Here is a 19,660-nt window from a genome sequence, read left to right on the forward strand (position 1 = left end):
GAAGGTAAATCCTATATTTTAATAAAACTTGTGCTTAAATAGAATATCTAATTTGAATAAGTGATAGTTTGATTTATTTTAACTATCACTAAAACTTGGGAATCAATGTACTTATAAATATTATTGAACTTATATTTTGTGGATTCTAATCCTTAATAATCTTATTTTACCATCTTGTTTACAATTATTAATTTAGTAATATATATTGTCTTTAATTTCTATATTATTGTCTTTTATTTTATTTTCATTATTAAAAAATCTCTTCAATCTTTGGAGCTAGGTTAGAATTTGTTAATTTTGGTTTAAAATAGTTTTCTTTTTTATTTTAGACAACTCCTTTGGGTTCGATCTCGTGCTTACACGAATACTATATTCCATATACGATTCGTGCGCTTGCGAGTATAAATATTTAAAACATATCCGTTTTGGGTCAATCATAGGCAACGGGGGATGCCTTATTGGTGAGGCTATCCTCGTTCCATCAGGGCAGACTAAATTAGCTCGCCTATGTTCTACTCCAATGTGTCTAGTTCTCTGTGCCTGACGATTTGATCGTGACATAGGAGGGTTTGTTGGAACATTTTGTCTTTGTGAGCCTATCCCAGCCCCTCTTCGTGGATTGCCATGGGCATTCCTAGAGACCTGTGAAGAAGGCACCGAACTTGGGGTTACAGTCCTAACCGATTGACTGACATGCCCCTATGATGGTCGTTGGGTCAAGCATTTTGGTGATCTCGCTCCGCAGGTACAGAACTTGGAGTGGCGGTTCTGACTGATCAACTTGGTTTGGATCGATTATTGTTGTGGGACTTGTGAGACCAACTTTGCCTCTTTCCGACATTAACGTTGGTTGCAAGAGGGGGTAACCGGGCCAAAACCTCCTCAATCTGCCTGTTTTCCTTAGCGAGTAGGCTTCTCAATTGCATGTTTTCCAACTCAACGGCTGTTAGGTAGTTTGGATTTGGATTCGACGGCAATGACGCCGAACTCCCAGTGTCGCCATGACCTGATAGTTGTTTTCCTGGACGATGTTGAATCTCAGGGCCACGTTCATTCATAATAGCGGTATGATGGGGCTCCTGCTCACCAGGTTGTTCTATCTCATGCATTGAGCGAGTGAGCACCATGATGAGAATCGACTGGGATTTTGATGAAGCCCTAATTTTCTCTCAATGAAAGCACCAAAATTTTGACGCGGTTTTTCGCCAACAGTGTATTAAAAAAATAATAAGGCAGATTAATGCTTAATGATAAACCGTAATGAAAAATAAATAGAATTCACTCAAGAACACAGAACTTTTATGTGGTTCAGTGGTTAAAATCCACCTAGTCTACGAGTCAATATTATTGTTGTTTTTCTCCCTTTTTTTTGCAGAGTTTTGGTATTACAGAATAATGGTCCCCTTTCCTGTCCAATATTCCCATTATTTATAGTGGAATTTCATGGATAGGTTTGGGTAACAGCGTGAGTCAATCACGTATTTACATAATGTCTACATTTAATAAAAATAATTCCCATTTATATTGGGGTATGATTTGATAACAGGATAATAGGTTCCTGTTATCTCGAATAATAAATATAACAGTTTGGTCATAAATAAACATGTAAACAGATCCCGGGTCTCTGGGGTTCCCTGAGTATGCAATATTCTTGAATTACCATGAGCTGGATATCTCCCCCATGCTCATGCTTCGATAGCTATTTAATTCCAAGCTCGCGCTTCACAACCATCGTATCCTTAGTTCGGGATAAACTCAGGACGCCTAACACCACGTATGACCACTATGAATTTCGAGTTGCTCACATGGATAATAAGCATATATTATTCCCCTTGGTTATTTCTTTGTGTAATTATCTGCAAGCTGTACCCGAGCTGAGTGAATGAACTCGTGCTAAAATCAGGGCACAACAATTATCATTACATAGCTGGTTGTATTGATTATTGCAGCACAGTATAAGTTATAAGTATGCTTCCAAGGCAGATAGACTCATCAGCTGGCTAGGATGATCAGGGCCAGAATGACAGACAGGGTCAGGAAAATGACCAGAGTCAGATTCCTCAGCTAGCTCTTGATAACTGGCAGTAACTGTTTGCTGATTTACAAGCTAGAGTAATGAGGCAGGAAGAAGAAATCAGCCTCCTAAGACAACATCAGGTTCATGCAGGGAACGTTTTACCAGAGGCACCACCTGTAGCGGTGCCAACAGTTGAGTAGTTTCTAGAAGCTGGAAGTAAATGGGAACCTCTTTATGAAAGGTTCAGGAAACAACACCCTCCAGTTTTTTAGGGTAGTGCAGATCCAGCTAAAGCTGAGCAATGGATGAGCATGGTTGCCACTATCCTTGACTTTATGAGGGTGTCTAGTAATGAGAGGGTGGCTTGTGCCATATACATGTTTTAGGAGGATGCCCGAATTTGGTGGGAAGTGATATCCCAAACCAGAAATGTTAATGCCCTGAGTTGGGAAGAGTTTCAAACCTTGTTTAATGAGAAATACTATAATGATGCCATCAGGGCTACAAAAGCTGAAGATTTCAGCAAGCTGGTTCAAGGAAGTCTGTCAGTAATTGAGTATGCTTTAAAGTTTGATAGACTAGCAAAGTTTTCAATGGAACTGGTGCCCACTGATGGGACCAGGAGGGAGAGGTTTCTACAGGGGATACAACCTAGAATAGCCTGTGTTGTTCATATTACAACTTGTTGGGAAACATATACAAGATTTTTATTTATTTTCATGTAGATCTAATATTAAACTAGTCAATATGATAGAACCTAGAACATGTTTCTAAAATTGAATTCAAAGAGAAATAATGATAAGAACACTTACATTATACGCAGCGGAATGAATGAGTCCTTCCATCAGTTTCTCTAACCCTTGTATCCTTTCTGTTGCAGAGTCTTACCAAGAAATTGAACTGATCTTCAATTTTCTTCATAGCCTTCCAAAGTATCCTTAGAATTACCTAGAGTAGAGTGGGAAATTCTCAACACATGAGATAGATACAGAGAGAAGAAGAATAGAAGAGAAAAATTGAGGCTTAGAAATGACTTATGTTTAGAGAGAATCTAAAACCTATTAAAAACTTATGTTTTAGAAATCTAAACTTATGTTTTGACTTCTCTCTTAACATTCCTTTTATAGACTCATTTAGGTCATTTATTTAATTAAAAAAATAAATAAAATAATAGCCAATAATCAATCCTAGGTCGAATTTATCATGGGCTTTAGGCCCGTGAAATTTCCAATTTGATTATAAGCATATTGGATTTAAAATCAAGGCCTGTATTATTTTCTATTGATTTAATCAATTAAATAATTATTTCAATCCTTTATCAAATTAATTATTTATAATTTGAACATTGATTTAAACTTATTTATTAATTTAGATACTAATTTATCTTAATTAATAAATCAACCCTAATTTTTCTTTTCTTCTCTAAATTACATAACTCTGTGAAACTATCCAAAATTGGCCTGGTCAACTTTGATAATTCTAATTGATAATTAAATCAATTAATTGAGACTATCTAGATGATTTTATCCAGGGTACAGTGGGGACCACGGGCCTATAAAATCAAGCTCCAATAAGTTATCATAAATCTAACAAATAAATTTACTAACTTATTAATTCCTCGTGACTCCACTAAAGACTCAGTATTGCACTCTTGAATTCATGGAACACTCTATAACAAATATAGACACGCTATTAATTATCCATTGTTACAACCATAATTGTCACTCAATCCTCTATAGATGGTCTGCAATGAGATGGGACTAAAATACCATTTTACCCCTCATTGTATTTTATCCTTAAAACACTTAGTTCCTTGCAAATGATATATCAGTAAACTAGTATTAGTTACTGAAATGAGATCTCTATCATTTAGCACCTTGAACCAAACTAAAAAAAAAACCATCGTTTCACTTCTTCATCAGAAGCTATAGATGTTCATATCTATGATTAACACTCTCACTCAATTATACTACCGAGTTCCTAAGATGTAAGTATGGGCTAGTCCATAGGGTAAGCTGGTAATGAACAAGTCAAAGAACTCAAATAATACAATCAGTTAGAATACTAACCACTTAGAATTGAGATTGAATTAACCTATGGCCAACTATATGATATGACTAGAATAGATAATAACGGTATGTTTACTTATCCTATCAACTATCAATATCGGTTCTGTCCGATGTAACAAATACATCCAATCTTATCTACTTTGCTAATGTTCTGGAGAGAACATAACACTACAATGTGTAAGTAGATCATATCGTAGATTAGCAAGTCAGTGTAAATTATGTGCACTGACTAATCTTAGGACTAACTTATTTTGAACATATAATCATATTTATATTCCACTGTGATTATGTCACTATAAATATGATTAGCTATATGCTCGGGATTTAATAGAAGTTTATATTAAATAAATAATCATGAAAATAAAACATGTGAGCAAAGTGATTGACCAAGTCAAAAAATGATTTCTATTTTTTTATTGATAATAAATGAGATTACAAAGAAATTGGGTTTTAATTAGGGCATAAAACCCTAAAAAACTCCCACTTGCACTAATTGAAACTAATGCCTTAATTCTACTAATCCCATTTCCTTGATATACTTATCAAATGTAGCTTCTGGTAGTGTCTTTGTAAAAGGATCTGCAAGATTGCCTTCAGATGCAATCCTCATAACCTTCACATCTCCCCTGGCCACATATTCTCGTATAATGTGATACTTCCTTTCTATATGCATACTCCTCTTGTGACTACGAGGTTCTTTCGAGTTGGCTATCACTCTTGTATTATCACAAAACAACAAAAGTGGTTTATCCATTTATGGAATAACACCAATATCCGAATATAACTTCTTTAGCCAGACTATTTCCTTAGCTGCTTCTGACGCGGCTATGTACTCAGCCTCCATGGTGGAATCTGAGATTGCAGATTGCTTTACGCTTCTCCATATCACAGCTCCACCCCAAGAGTAAACACCATTCCAGAAGTAGACTTCCTGTTATCAACATCAGTCTAAAAATCTGAATCGGTGTAGCCTACAGGGTTCAGAACACCACCCTTGTAGACTAACATATAATCCTTAGTTCGCCTTAAATACTTCAGGATATGCTTAACTGCTATCCAATGTTCTGGTCCTGGGTTTGATTGATACCTGCTCACTACTCCCACTGCATAGCAGATATCTGGTCTAGTGCACAACATGGCATACATTAGACTTCCAACTGCAGATGTGTAAGGAACTTTTCTCATTGCATCTTCCTCTTCAGGATTCTGGGGAGACTGCTTCTTTGAAAGATGAATTCCATGGCGGGACGGTAAACATCCTTTCTTGGAATTTTTCATTGAGAAATGTTCAAGCACTTTATCTATGTAAGCTGCTTGAGATAGAGCTAAGAGTTTGTTCTTTCTATCCCTGATGATCTGGATACCTAGAACATATTTTGCTTCACCCAAATCCTTCACCAGGAATTGAGTGCTCAGCCAATTCTTCACATCTGATAATTTCTTAATATTGTTTCCAATGAGTAAGATATCATCTACATAAAGAACTAGGAATACCACTATTTGATTTGCCTTCAGTTGGTAAACACAAGGCTCATCAATATTTTGTTCAAAGCCATAGGTTTTAATTATTTCATCAAACCTAAGGTTCCAAGAACGAGAAGCTTGCTTATGTCCATAAATAGACCTATTCAACTTTCAAACTTTTCTTTCTTGTCCAGCTACTTTAAAACCTTCTGGTTGATCCATATAAATGACTTCGTCAAGCTTCCCATTAAGAAAAGTTGTCTTGACGTCCATTTGCCAGATTCATAGTCCAGAGCGGCTGCTATGGATAGGAGGATGCGAATGGACTTGAGCATGGCTACCGGACTAAAAGTTTCCTCATAGTCCACGCCTTCTCTTTGGGTATAACCCTTTGCCACTAATCGAGCTTTATAAGTCTCGATATTTCCATCAAAACCTCATTTCTTCTTGTAGATCCACTTGCACCCAATGCCCCTAAAGTCACCAGGTGCTTCCACAAGATCCTAGACGGAATTTGAGTACATGGACTCCATTTCCTGTTTCATGGCTTCGAGCCATAGTTCATTTTCAGGGCTAGCCATTGCCTGTTGAAAGACAATGGATCATCATCACTAGTGTCACCAACAACCATATTGGTTTCACCATCCAAACCATAGCGAGCTGGGTTCCTAGAAACCCTCCTACTACGACGAGGCTTCGTGATTGTTTGCTCAGAAACAGTAGTACTTTCTTCATTTAAATCGACTTGCATCGGTTGGACATGAAGAGTGGGAATTTCATCATCAACTTGCGTTGATGATGATGGAACATTGGTTGGAGTCAATTCTTTAACCATCTCCTCTAAAGCTACTTTGTTGCACGGTTTAAAGTTTTGGACATAGTCATTTTCCATAAAAGTAGCATTCGCAGAAGTAAATACTTTCTTTTCTGAATGACTATAGAAAAGTCCACCCCAAGTACCTTTAGGATAGCCAACAAATATGCAAACTTCAGTTCCTAGTTCTAGCTTTCCTTTCTTTTTCCTCAGGACGTGGCGTAAACTAGGTTTGCGACCATTCCAGCATTCTAAAGGTGTTTTGGGGATTGATTTAGATGGGGCGACATTGAGAATGTTGTTCGTGGTTTCAACTGCATGTCCCCATAATGAAGTTGGTAGAGTTGAGTAACTAAGCATGCATCTAACCATTTCTACTAAAGTTCTGTTCCGGCGTTCCGCTACACCATTTTGTTGCGGAGTACCTGGGGCAGTAAGTTGTGATAAAATCCCAAGTTCAGTTAAATGATCTTGGAATTGCATATCCAAATATTCTCCACCCCTATCAGATTGCAAGATCTTTAACATTTTACCTAATTGGTTTTGAGCCATCGCTAGGAATTCCTGAAACTTTGAAAATGTTTCTGATTTCCTATGCATTAGGTAAAGACATAAGTATCTAGATTAATCGTCAATGAAAGTGACGAAATACTCAAAACCACCCCTAGCTTGTACATTCAAAGGTCCACAAACATCTGCATGCACAAGTCCAAGTGGTTCTTTGGCCCTATCACCCTTTGCAGAGAATGGACGCTTGGTCAGTTTGCCTTCTAGAGAAGATTCACAGACAGGTAATTCACCTAAGGTGCGTTCCCTCAAAGGCCCGTCCTTTGTAAGTCTTTGAATCCTACCATAGCCAATGTGACCTAGTCTCAAGTGCCATAAATAGGTCATATTATCGTTATCGGTCTTTTGACGTTTATTGGTCCTAGGTTTAGCTACTTTGAATAAATAATTGTTAAGAGCAAGGGGTTCGTTAGGCAGAATATAAAGCCCGTTTTCCAAACATGCAATACACAATTGTGATCCATTGAAAGAAATAGATATATTATAACTTGTGAAAGTCATAACAAATTGTTCTAATTGCAACATGGAAACTGAAATTAAATTTCTAACAAAATTCAGAATAAAAAATACATCATTTAAAATTAAGTATTTATTTCCAAACGTCAGACGAGCTCTTCCTCTAGCTTGGACCGCAACGAACGCTTCGTTCCCAACTCTAAGCTTTAAGCCTCCTTCGTCTACTTCCTCCCACGATTCATGAAGCTGTAAAGAGTTGCAAACATGGTTGGTAGATCCAGAATCAATAATCCAAACAGATTTATCATTCTCCAAAACACATGTTTCTAAGATAAATGATCTATAATCATTACCTTTGTTTTTCACTGCTAGAAACTTGGGGCAATCCTGTTTCCAATGCCCCTTCTCTTTGCAGTGAAAGCACTTATCTTTACCTTTCTTGTTTTTCTTGTTCTTCCTCTTAGGCGTCTGTGCATTTGGTTGTGCACTCGTCTTTACAGCCTTTGCAGGCTTGGGGTTGGTGTTTTGTCCACCTTCCCTATTGTTTCCAGCTTTTGAAGACGAAGCTTGGTAAGCTTCAGCCTTAGCTGGATCAACAGCAACATCAATAGTCTTATTTTCTCCTCCTTTACTAGGTCCACCCATGATAGGCTCAAAAATTTGAAGCTCGTTCATGAGCTGTGTCAGACCATAGTTGAGTTGATCCCAAACGTGCGGACACGGTGCCATTCGAGCATTCACGATGTCATCACATATGTGCGGAGATGGTGCTATCCAAGCATTTACAATTCCATTACAAGCATTGACGTTGCCATCACGAACGTGCGGACACGGTGCTCGTTTTGGGGATTCCTCAATTACGACGAACTTGAAGTTGTTACCAATAAACTCTATGTTGATATTCTGCTTCCAATTAAGGAAGTTTTCTCCAGTAAATTTCTCCATCGAAAGTTGTGAAAGGATGGGAGTAGACACAGACACTACTTAAAACTACAAATTATCAATAAAATATAAATCAATCACATTTGCTCAATAAAACTCCTATTCACACAAATTTCAAGAAATAGCACAACATATATAAAAAATATGTAAGATATGAAAAAAAAAACCAAAATAATCATATCTCTATTTCTTTAGGTTTTTAATTAATCTATGATATTCTTGTCCCGGTTGGTGAGAGTAAAAAAATACCACTAGTTAAATAAATTTGTAAACTTGTTTAATAATGGACATCATTATTAACAAGGGATTTTTTTTCATAAATATAGCTTTTTAGCCATTATTGTGCAAAAATATGGGAATTAAACTTTCCCTAATCTGTTTGGAAAAATTTAATCAACAAAAAGTTAATTTATGGGAAAACTAACTACATAGGGTAATTAAAATTTAAGCAAAGACAGATCAGCCCAAGGAGGGGTAGAATCGTAATAAATAACACAACACTCCTCAAAATCAATCAAACCCATTACCGTGACATTGCCTTTCCTCTGCCGTGACTCTGTCTAATTTTTTCTTCCATCTCCGGCGAAAACTTATATCTCCGACGACCACCTCAACATTTGATCAACAATAGTTATTTTTGAACTCATCTCAAGCAAAAACACTTCAAGAAAATCTGGTCACTTTTGCAAGAAAATTGGTGATCATCTTCTGCAGAAATCAACTCAAATTCAAGAAATCTTCAAATCAGTTCTGCTGCAATCTTTGGCATTTCCAACAACTTGCATCTCTGTTATACAATCAAGAAACAAGGTATGCAAAAATCATCTCATCTCACAATTCTATTATATTGTCATTTGCTTCTATTTCAAATTATTAATTTCCTAAACCTACTGATAAATGTACATTGGTTGATCAGAAATAGACAAAAAAATAAGAACTATAAAAAATTTAGATTCTAATTTGTCTTTTCAATAAAAACTCATTTGATATTTGTGTGAATTTTAACTGCCAAAACATTCAATAACAAATTGAAAATTAGTCAATATGTTCAATTAAGTGTTTCAGTAGGGTACGTGATTACAAATTAAGGTAACAAGCTACCTTAATATATTCAATTCTATTCTATTGTCATCTTCTTCTATTTCATAACTATTAATTTCCTAAATGTTCTACATAAATCTATTTTGTTTGCATAAAAATTCAAAATTATTTTTTAACTATTATCTTGAATATAATGATAATAGTGATGATCATGGTGTGCTTTCTAAAAACACAAACAATTTATAAACTAAAAAAATTAAAAAAAAATATTTAAACCTACTGATATATGTAGATTGGTTGATAAAAAATAGACAAAAAACAAGAACTATGAAAATTTTAGATTCTAACTTGTCTTTTCAATAAAAAAATATATTTGATATTGGTGTGAATTTTAACTGCCAAAACATTCAGTAACAACAAGGTAACCAGTTACCTTGAAAAACAGTCAATACTTTCAATTAAGTGTTTCAGTAGTTTATGTGATACAGACTAAGGTAACCAGCTACCTTAATATATTCAATTATATTCTATTGTCATCTTCTTCTATTTAAAAACTATTAATTTCTTAAATGTTCTACATAAATCTATTTTGTTTGCATAAAAATTCGAAATTATTTTTTAACTATTATCTTGAATATAATGATAATAGTGATGATCATGATGTGCTTTCTAAAAACACAAACAATTTATAAACTAAAAAATTAAAAAAAAATTATTTAATCCTACTGATATATGTACATTGATTGATAAAAAATAGACAAAAAACAAGAACTATGAAAATTTTAGATTCTAACTTGTCTTTTCAATAAAAAAAATTCATTTGATATTGGTGTGAATTTTAACTACAAAAACATTCAGTAACAACAAGGTAACCAGTTACCTTGAAAAATAGTCAATATTTTCAATTAAGTGTTTCAGTAGGGTATGTGATTACAACCAACTAACTCTTGAAAAATTTGCCAAATTTTGCAGGTATGGACAATACTACTTTTTTGGTTCAATTTGGAGGCAAGTGGAATGAAAAAAACGAGTACGAAAGGAACACAATGACTGAAATATTGATTTCACCAAATTGTTCTCTTGACAACTTGGTGAATTTGATAAAAGAGGAGATAAAGGAAACAAGAGCAACTATTGAAGTTTATTATCAAGTAGCCAAAGGAACACCACCAATGAAAGTTGAAACACACAATTAAGTGTTGTTCTACATGGAAATAAAGAAAAAATTTGCTGCAAAAATAATAAACTTACCATTGTGTGTCACTATAGTTCAAGAATTAAGCAATGAAAATAACTTTATTCTACTAACAAATCCAAAAGTTACAGCAGAAGAAATGGAGGTGGGGGAATTATTAATGCAAGCAAACAATGCTTCCATCAATGAAAATATATTAACTTGATATTTTAACAATCAGAAAAAGCAAAAGACATAGCTTGATATTTTACAGCAAAACAACCCTATCATAACTTTATTCATTAAAGGAGTGACCTTCATATGCATAAATTGTTATTGAGTATTATATTAAGTCTGTTACAAATTCAAATACATTGAATGATTACACAAATATATAAAATTCCTTTTAGAATAAATTGTTGGTTTTTTTGTTGTCTGTTATATATTTATGCCACCAACACCTGAAAAACATGTTTTTTAAAAATTAAACACAATAGTCTGGGTAATTGGTTACATTTAATATATCTTAGGTGCTTTAAAAAGTGGAATATATATTATATATAATTATTAAACGTGAAATACATAAAAAAAAATAAACAAGAAACTAGGCACTTTGCTCTAACAATTGCCACAGAAAAAAAAAGAATAGCAAAAACATCAAACACCAAAGATAGCCAATTATCCCTTGTATATAAGATGAAGACCAAACTAAGTACCTGGTTACCATTAAAGTATCTCAGTTGCTTTAAAAAGTGAAATATTATAATATATAGTTATTAAACGTGAAATAAAAAAAAAAAAAAACAAGAAATTTGGTACTTTGCTCTAACAATTTCCACACAAAAAAATAGCAAAAACATCAAGCATCAAAGGTAACTAGCTACCCTTTTGTATATATGAAGACCAAACAAAGTACCTGGTTACCATTAAAATATCCCTGAAAACTAATTAAATATATACTGATAAAGAACACAAAAATATCAAAAGATATATAAAATAGTCTTAAGTAACCAAGGTCTTACAATAGTAGCAATTTAACATATACAAGTATCCAACTAACTATTGGTCATCATTTCCAAAAGTCAAATATCCTTTCCAAAAGCTGATATAGTCTAGAGTATAGACAAAATAAAAAAAGTCTAATATCCTTTCCTAAAGCTTCCTAAATAACCTATGCAACAGTCTTCCTCCTCTTCTGCCTCTTGTCCAAAAGCTTTTCACTAAACTCATTGTTAGTCAAATATCCATCTTCTCGTTTATTCTTCCCACGAAAATAGAAGCTAACAGCAATGTCTTGGCGAAGCAATTGAGTATCAAGTTCTTTTCGCATCTCTCCATTCGCCATTCGCCACTCGAAACCTCTGTTCTTTGAAGCTGTAGCACTCCGTACGCCGAAGTAAGTCGACTCCGATCGACGACTATGAAGACCACAACTTGCCTCCATTCGCCGGCCTTCAAGCTCGTGGCCGGATTGCCCCAATGTTGCAGAAAACCCCAAATCGCCACATATGGGTATGAAGCTTTTGTAAAAAGTAAATGAAAACAAGAACTGAAAGAGTCAGTTTTGTAAAAAGTAAATAAAAACAAAATGTTTTAATATATAAAATAATATAAAATCAATTAAAAAGTTAGAATACTGAACATTGATTTTTTTTTAACTAAATAGCCAATTTAAAATACTTGAAATAACATGATTACCCTTCTACTTTTATAAAATATCATTAGTAATCAAAATATGGCATAATGATAACTTAATACAAAATTATGGGGAAAAAAACTCATAATAGTGAATAAAATGTATCAAAAGCCATAAAATAATACTTGTAAAAAATAAAGCCATATTTTTGAAAACTTTCTTAAAAAAGCCATATAAAATGCAATTTCCTCTATTAACAACCTACTATTCAATCAAAATAAGAAAACAAAATCTCTTATTTTATGAGCTTGACCTACGGTTTCGATAATCACAGATTTAATCATAGTAGTCACTGTAGGGGTGACTAATGAACCTTGTCAAAATAACTAATGAACACCTTCCGTAGGGGGACTAATCAAAGCGTCTCGAGGCCCCATTAAGTTATTGACGTTGTTAAACCAACAGTGGAGATCGAATATAATTCTTAAAATAAGCTCATTATAAAATTAAAAATAAAATTTTTATTATTTTTCGAAAATTAATGACTCGTTCTCTAAAAAATTGTAAGATTAGATTTTTTTTTTAAAACCAAAGTCTTATAATTACATATTAATTCTAAAGTGTCACATTGAAACAAATTCAATTAATTTATAATTAATTTGTTGTTAATTAATATTTAGGTTTAACTAATATAACGCACCTATACAATTAAGTCCAACTCAAGTAAATGGGCCTTAACAATTGGGCTTGTATGGAGGAGGGCTGGGTCCAGTATGTCGTTCCCACTACAAAGGCCCCCAAACTTCCATACAAGGTCCAAAAGACAGGAATTTAAACCTCCATTTTATTAATTGTTATTAATTGATTAGGCCCACTATAGTCATGCAAAGCAAATGGGCCTTCACAAGTGGAATCACCCACAAGAGAGGAATTTAAACTTTACATTTTCTAATGGGCCCAAATAAAACCTATCATTTTATGAATATTTTATTTGGTAAAAACCATATATCTAACAAACATATAGACCACTATATGCATCTAAGCCCAATTACAAAAATACCACATATAGTGAAAACACACATGTTATAATTGGATGGGCCTAATCATGTTACTATATGAGCAATTCTATGAATTTATGCAAAAATACCATAATTTATTTCATTTGCAAAAATACCACCGTTGACTGCGTTTTTGGCCAACGACGTGAGAACGTCAAAAACGATAAAGCCTTTAAGAGAAAATAAATGACACAGACGATTTTATAGTGGTTCAGCCCCAATGTAATGGTAATAGCCTAATCCACTTAGAGTTATGATTATATATCTACACTCAAGATCAGATGAGCCTGAGTCAACTGAGTTTCTTCAGTGTAGATTATCAGAATACAAAAATTCTCTCAAATACAAGTACTCTCTCTCTCTAGAAAATTCAAATCAAAAGTTCAAAATTCCAAAAGTCCCCTTTATGATGCCATAAGCCTTGTATTTATAGGCTTAGGATTGCACAGATGATATCCCCCATAATCGGGATATTTTATTATTCACATTTTATTTAAATTACAACAATATTCAAAATGTAACAGTACACCATATTCGTGGGATAAATGAGAGATTCCCGCGTATGCCAAGACCGATTCTTGTTGAAGCCGTTTCTGAGAATCTTGACTTAGTCCTGCTCTATCTAGTTGATCCATATCACCTTCAGTCTGGTCGGCCACACCTTTACTGGGTAGTCATGCACTTGACTGGGCAGACATGCACTTAGCTGGGTAGACATGCACTTAGCTGGTCGGACATAATCATGACTGATCGGCCAAGTTCATGACTGGTCGGACAAAGTCATGCCTGGGCAGGCAAGGTTATTCCTGGGCAGACAAGGTCATTCCTGGGCAGACAAGGTCATTACTGGGCGGACGAGGTCATGACTGGTCGGACAAGGTCATGCCTGGTCGGTCATGACACTTCTCAAGCCAGTCAAAATTCTTCAATGGCCTACTGGGTTACTCTTAAACCAGGTCACCCAACCATTCCTTGCCACTTGTCATTTCTATTGCCACATCATCATTTTCAAAATTTGGGGATAACATTTGCCCCCCAAGCTTATTATATGATATCTCACATAATAAAAATTTTTCTCCACAGCTGACGGCACTATATAAAAAAAAATAACTGTTCATCTTCCCGCCATGCAGTAGACCACAACTCCACAGACCACGATCACTGCAAATAACTGCTCATAATCGTGGGGAGAAAAAATATCCCAGGAATTCCAAAGGTCCAAAAATAAGTGGTAACTTCCACTCTTTTCCTTTAAATAAGCCCATATACTCCCACACTTCCACACACACAAGAAAATTAGATTTCAAAAACCCTTCATCTTCTTTTTTCTCCCTTGGCCGAAACCTCTTGGTTTTCTCTTCTTCCTTTGGTGGCCGAAACTCATCTCTCCTTCCCTTGGCCGAAAGTTCATAAGCTTTCAAGGAGGAGCTTCTCATCTCTTCAAGCATTCTCCAAGGTCTCTTCAATATTGGGTAAGTCTTCTCTTCCATGCCCTCATGTTCTTGTAAATTTTTTTCAAAATCTCCATGAAAACACATGTAGTGGCCGAAACTTCTTGGGCATTTTTTCTTGAATTTTGTCTATGAATCTTGGAGATATAATGTGTGTGGTGGCTGTTTTGATGTTGTTTAGACTATGGGTAACCCAATATTATCTTCAATTTCATAGGAATTTAAAGAAAAATATGTCATTTTAACCTAAATCATGAATATGGGTTTTAGGGTTTTTGATGGCATAGGTGGTTTCAAGAACATTGATAAACCTTTCAATTTCCCACTTTGATCTTGTAGTTGTGTGTTTTACATGAGAAAACATGTTTGTGTTAGGGATTTTAGGCTCTTGCTCTTTTTTTTTTTTTTGGAATAGGTTTGTAGTGAGATTTGGGGTCATTCGGCCATTGTTGCATTTTTTTCCTTTATAAAAATATGGTCCGATCGAACCATGGGTGAGCTCCTCGGTCCCAAGTGTGTCCGATCGGACCCTTGGCTTTGGACTCGGACAGGGCCATTTGAACCCCTCAGGCCTTAGGCTAACTCCTCGGACATGTTGCCTCTCCTTGGACAAGTGTGTCCGACCGGATACTTGCTTTGGGGCTCCTCGGAGATGCTCGGATCGGACACACACGGGCATGCACCATGGCCAAGCACGGTCCGCTCGGACCAGGCCTTTTGTCACTCCTCGGACGCGCCTCGAACCCCCGGGTGTCTCGGCACCAACAACCTATCATACGTGCATGCCAGCTCCTCGGACGCCACATTCCGAATGGACACGGGCCTGGCTGCTCGGACACAACCCCTTAGGCACGCACACACGGACACTTCTTAGGCACTTTAGGCACAAAATTTATTTTTTCTCCATGCATGCTAAATTTTCACTACTTAGACAAAATTTTCTAAGTAGAAAAATAAATTTTGTTCTTGTTGAATTTTATCTGTATGGTTACTCACCTCCCCATTTTTTAATTTTTGTAGATGAATTGCTTTGACTATAGGGGAGGTGACAACCACACGGACTCCGACACATCTATCCCACAGTCAATCGAGACCCCTCAAAGCAGTGACTCCTCATCAAAGTCTTCCACCAGTCGCACTCCTGAGGATCGCCTCCACCGCTTCAAGTAGATCCTTCCCCGTTCATCTTTGTACTTTCTCCACGAAGAGCAGTTTCTTCAACAAGCTGCATAGTTGACCATGAGGGTGAAGAAGTCCAATGGAATCCCCCAAGACCAAGATCCACAAGTTGCCCGCAGAGCGGTGCTAAAGGTGGTGGAACGCAGTGAGGCCTACACTGCAGCTTCTTCGAGACAACCTCTTCAGGTGTCAAAATCAAGCAAGACTTGGAGACAAATCACCCAGGAGTTTTCCACCAAGGTCCAGCACTTGGTCGTCCAAAAACCACGGAAGGCAGGAGAAGAAACACCTTCCTGGTTCACTGCCCAGCCTACAAAACTCAATCCTGGGATGTTCGACAAACACATCCAAGCTTTGGGTTTGAGTGGGGTGAACGTGATATGTCCGCGCCCTCACCAGAGAGCCAACAGGCCCGACAGACCATACTGTGCCTGGTCTAGGCACCATATCTACGCAGGAGCAACAATCCCGTTACACTCATTTTTCCGGTCTGTAGCGGATTACTTCAACGTCTCCCCTTTCCAGATCGCTCCAAACGGGATTCAGGCGTTGTCTGCGCTGTACATTCTCTACTATCTGCAAGGCTAGGATGAGCCTACTCCTCATGAGGTACATTACTTGTTCGACTTTAGGACTAACCCAATCCATAAGAACACGGGTTTTTTCCACCTCTTTCACAGGCAAAAGGGGGTTAAATACCTTTGTGGTATCGCACACAAGTTGAACCCCGGGAAATACTACACAGAGTATTTCCTCACATCAGACATCAAAGCCAACAACTTGGCTTTTACACATGTGGGTCCATTCAAGCAACCCTTGCCCACTCAAGAGATGTTCAAGCGAGCAAAGGAGTTGGCTAACATGTGTATTGAGGAGAAGGACGTAAAAAATTTGGTTACCATGGACAACCTTCAGATGGTGGGCCTGCTACCATGTAACCAAAACATTACGGTGGAGAGTACCACTGAGGAGAAAAACGCGACTGATCAGTCCAACGCCGGGACTGAGGTGGTGACTGACCAGTTTTCTCCTGGGCCATCCTCGCACTCCCGTAGACCAGGCGATCTTGTCATTAGGGAGCCTCAGCCTGAGTATCAGTGCAGTTCTGCTATTCCCGTCCAGCCCGGGAAGGGAAAGGCCATCCAGCCTGAGAGGGACCTCAGCTCATCATCTGACGACGAGGACGACTTCCTCGATCAGATCCTCAACTCAGGTCTAGTAGTCATAGCAATATGTTTGATAACTTGGTGATTTGAGACTAATAAAACTATAGTAGTAATATACTTATCTACATTTTATTATATATATATATATTTCTAACGAATCTTGTGTTTTCCTCTTTTGCAGATCTAGAGATGTTCAGGCACTGCATCGCTCCTCCTGCCTCGAAGAGGAAGTCTGGCGAAGGAAGTGGCTCCACTCCCCCGAGCAAGGTCCCGAGGACAGTGCCACCGAGCCAAGGGAGACAACCTGAGGGGTTAGTTACGATCCCGCAGTTGACCCCTTCCTCGCTTCCTCCATCAGCGAGCCTAACTCCCCCTCGTCCGTCCGGCCCGAGCGAGGCACTACGTACTGCTAGTACCATTGGGAGGGGGGCAGTTGATCAGACCCTCCATGACGCTTCAACGATTCAAGGATTTGAATCCTTCCCTCGACTTAGTGTTGATGTTGTCTTAGAGAAAGGGATTTCTCAGTTGGTGAATGTAAGTGCTCTACCACAAGATAGTTTGTTACTTATGTTCATACTTTGTAGCAACCTTTTGTTTTTCATACAGACGCTCATGACCATCTGTCATGCCCAGCACCGATCAGTCGATTACAAGGAGTTGATCAAGGTCTTAAATGATCAACTAGTGGAGGCTCGAGCTAAGGTGGATGCTTTTCAATCCAAGTTGGAGCGGTCAGAGAAGACTGTGGCTGAGCAAAAGGAGTCTCTTAAGGGGTTGGCTGATGGGAACGATCAACTAACCTAAGCCAACAAGTCACTGACTGATCGGCTAGACAGACTGACTCGTGAGAACGAGGGGTTAGCTCGCGAGAACGAGGGACTAATTCACGAGAATGAGGAGCTGAAGCAGCAGAAGGAAGCTGATTAGACTCACTACGAGGAGGCCTGCTTCAACTATTTTTATCAGGTGTGGAAGCTAAACAAGCCTCTCAACCTCGACTTTCTCATCGAGGAGATTAAGGCAGAGGAGCTCGCCAAATGTGAGGCCAGGGCTGCTGAGGAAGCTGCTAATCCTACCGGCACTACATCTGCTTCCCTTACGCTATCATTCCGACCAGAAGGAGCAGTTGATGCCGAGGAGGGGGTTGATCAACCTACTAGAGCCGACCAGTGATCCCTCATCCTACTAGAGAAGCATCTGCCCGACCAGACAAGTTGTTGTCCTACCAGCCTTCTATCATATTTTGTTTTGTTATATACTTTTGCTCGTATGATTGAGCTGTTTGGCACTTGCACTTTACTTTTCTTTTTTAGCTAGCTTGAAACATTTAAGTCTTTTTACACTTAAAACATTACAAGTTTATTGTGAATAGTAAAGTCACTCTGTATGCCCTTTATTTTCACATGAGTACTTAGTTTTTTTTTTTTTTTGACTTAGAAATTCTAAACATTTCATAAGTCCATACTAAGTAAACTTTCTCACGCTCTTATTGCTCTAACATTTTATGAGCATAACGTTTATTATCACACGAATATCTGCTTCTAACTTAAAATTTTAAAAATTCCAAGTTACTTAAGCTTTGTCAAACAAGTTAGCTTAACGGCCTTTTTGGACTTCAAAACTTTACAAGTTAGCCTAAAAACAGATATCTTTGCTCGTGCTCTTATTGCCTGTGTTGAAGTGCACGCCAGTATACCCTATGTGCCCCCCAAGTGATTGAGGGTTGAAAAATCCTTGATCACTTGCTACTTGACTGAATTTGTCCGAGCAGTTACTACTCGTGAAACACATAGAATATACAAACATATTTCAGTAGTTAACCACTGCAAAAACATGTAACTATTTAAACGTTGGTCATTCATCTGATGAATACCGACCAGTTGAACATTGCCCGGTATATATGTATATTTATTTTTAGAAGACATTTTTTGTTTAAATTGTAATGACAGTTGAACACTGCCAAGCAAGAATAATCAACACATATGCAAAATTTGTAGCAAGATTCGACCACGCTGCGCGTGATCTCTTTTATTACTCGTAAAAAATAAATGACAAAACGTGTCTAATAACGAGTTTCAAACAAAATAACATTGTTCAAAATAACATGACTGGTTAGCAAATAGCCAGTTCACAAACAAACTTAAATAACAAGTTAAGCACTTGATACAAAGCTACTACTCTGTAAGCAGTATTCATTGATAATATTTCCTCAAGTGCTCGCCATTCCAGTAGTTCCTGATCAGCTCTCAATTTAACCGAGCAAGCTTGTAGGTGCCGGGTGGCAAGACCTGCTCAATTTGATACGGTCCTTCCCAGTTTGGTCCTAGTACGCCAGCTGCTGGGTCTCTGACGAACACCTTTCTGAGGACCAAATCTCTGACCTGGAACTTTCGATCTCGGACTTTGGAATTGAAATAGCGCGCCACTTTTTGCTAATGAGCAGCAACTCTCAAGCTTGCCTTTTCTCATCTCTCCTCGAGGAAATCCAAAGATTCTGCTAGCAATTGATGATTCTCCTCCTGGCTGTACATGGTCCTTCGATGAGATGGGGGGTCTACTTCCACAGGTAACATGGCTTCATACCCTTATGCCAAAGAAAATGAGGTATGGCCAGTTGCTGTCC

This window comes from Humulus lupulus, chromosome 2 (assembly GCF_963169125.1).
Source record: "Humulus lupulus chromosome 2, drHumLupu1.1, whole genome shotgun sequence".
Lineage (NCBI taxonomy): Eukaryota > Viridiplantae > Streptophyta > Magnoliopsida > Rosales > Cannabaceae > Humulus > Humulus lupulus.